The following is a 2,006-nucleotide window of genomic DNA, read 5'->3' on the forward strand; positions in this document are numbered from 1 at the left end:
CAGTTGAGACCGGGAGCCGTCTTGACGCCCCAGGGGTATCTGGCAGTGTCTGGAGACATTTGGGGCTCCCGTGACTTGGGCCGGAGTTGGGGTGCTGGGTGCATCCAGCGGGTAGAAGTCAGGAATGCTGCTCAGCATACTCCCACGTGCAGGATGCCCCTCCTCCCCCCGCCCCGGGAAACAGTCTGGCCCCGAGTGTCAGTGGCACCAAGGGGGAGGAGTCCCGATCTGGTGGCCGGTGGGAACGTGTGGAAGTTCACGAAGCCCTGCACCTGAGGTTTACGTACTTGACCGTACCGTATTTCGGTTACGCCCAGGGTGTGCCGGAGCCCTGCTGCGTTTGGAAGCACGTCGCTTCCCGGCCCCGTACTCAGTGGTGGCACCTTGGCGGTTTGGAGTTGGTCCTGATGGGAGCATTCACACTGGCAGATGCCACAATCAGGGCTCCCTTTTCCTGGCAAGTTGTTGTGGCACGTTTACAAGCATATGGGTCATAAAAAAGAAGAGAAAGGGGGGTGGTGCCTGGGTCCCATCCGCTGTAATTTTGATTTAATTGGGATGGCCCTGGCATTGTTTGTTTCTTGTTGTTTTTTTAATTTTAAACTTCGCAGGCAAGTCGAGTGTGTGGCCAGAGCGGAGAACCCCTGCTCTAGGGGCAGGTGAGGGAGGGATCCCTCGGAGAGGTGATCTTTAAGTTGAGAGCCCCTGGCTGCCAGCAAGGCAGGAGGCAGGACAAGCTGATCCAGGCAGAGAAAACAGCATGTGCAAAGAAAGGCCTGGTGGTGCAGGTAGGGTTGGCATTAGTCACCTTTTCCGTCTGTGGTCCTTAAACACCTGCCTCAGAATCCCCAGGCTGCTTCCTGAAAATGCAGACTCCTGGACACAGCATTTTCAAGTTGGGCCCAGGAATTTGCATTCTTGGCAGAGTCCGTAGGTGATTCGCTCCTTGATGAAGGCCACTGCAGGGGAGAAAGGGAGGGCAACGGTGTGACGAGCAGAGAGCAAAAGAGAAGCAAAGGGCAAATTGGAGAGAACGGCCAGACCAGGCCGAGCTGCTCCTGGGGGTCGTGGTAAAATGCAGATTCAGATTCAGCAGGTCCCAGGCGGGGCCTGAGACTGCTTGCCTAACAGCCTTGTAGTAAGGCTGAGGCTGCTACTCGGGGACCACACTTGGAGTGGCAGAGCTGGCCTTGTGTTTGGGTTGTGGAGTGTTCTTTCTCAGAGCCCTGGGGTCTCCGATAGGATTTAAGTAGAGAAGGGACTTGACGAGATGTCAGTTTCCCAGGTCCCCCCTGGCTGCTGCACAGAGGATGGACTGGAGGGGGCAAGCTTGACCGTGGGCGGATCACAACCAGGGGCCCAGGGTGGAGGCCAGGGGAGGGCGAGGTGGGTCCCAGCCCCCAGCTCAAAGCGGCCCAGCCCCCTTGGAGCCTGGAGTAGTTTCCTGTTAGTCCCTCCAGGAAGTCACCACAAGGCCTGCGGTGCTGCGAGGTCTTTCCTGGGCTCAGGTCCATCCCACCCTTGGCGGTCAGTCCCTGGAAGATAAAGCCCTGTGGGTCTGTCCACAGCGCTCTCGGTGGGTACATGATGTACTCACTGAAGAACAGACAACTTGACCCAGGTTAGCATAGCTTGCTGGAAAATCACCCGCTCTGAGCCAAACAGCCTTGAAAATCCACTCCTAAATCCCAGCAAAGGCAAACACAGGGAAATGGAGTGTTGAGTATTTGGGTAGCAAATTAGCTCTGAGCCCATGGAGACAGTTACACTGCCCGCCCCCCACCCCCACCCCCACCCCAGACCACACACAATTTTCCATCAACTGTTGAATTCTCGGACTTTAGCTAATGGGTTTTGTTCTTCCCTAGCAAAGTTTAAAGTGTATTTATCAAACATCCTTGGTGGGCTCGGCTCAGGCCTGGTTGTGGCCCATGCTGGGTAAATTTAGGCCTTCCAGGTGCATTGGGTCTGAGGTCTATGCTCAGCCCAGGGCTTATGCACAAGGA

General features: G+C 56.1%; 1 protein-coding gene across 1 annotated transcript in view; it reads left to right on the forward strand.

The window, feature by feature from the left end:
• CMIP (c-Maf inducing protein) overlaps positions 1-2,006 on the forward strand; it is a 94,104-nt gene that overhangs the window by 65,984 nt on the left and 26,114 nt on the right. The window lies entirely within an intron of this gene.

The sequence above is a fragment of the Herpailurus yagouaroundi genome, unplaced genomic scaffold (genome assembly GCF_014898765.1).
Source record: "Herpailurus yagouaroundi ecotype Mexico unplaced genomic scaffold, PumYag 190, whole genome shotgun sequence".
NCBI lineage: Eukaryota > Metazoa > Chordata > Mammalia > Carnivora > Felidae > Herpailurus > Herpailurus yagouaroundi.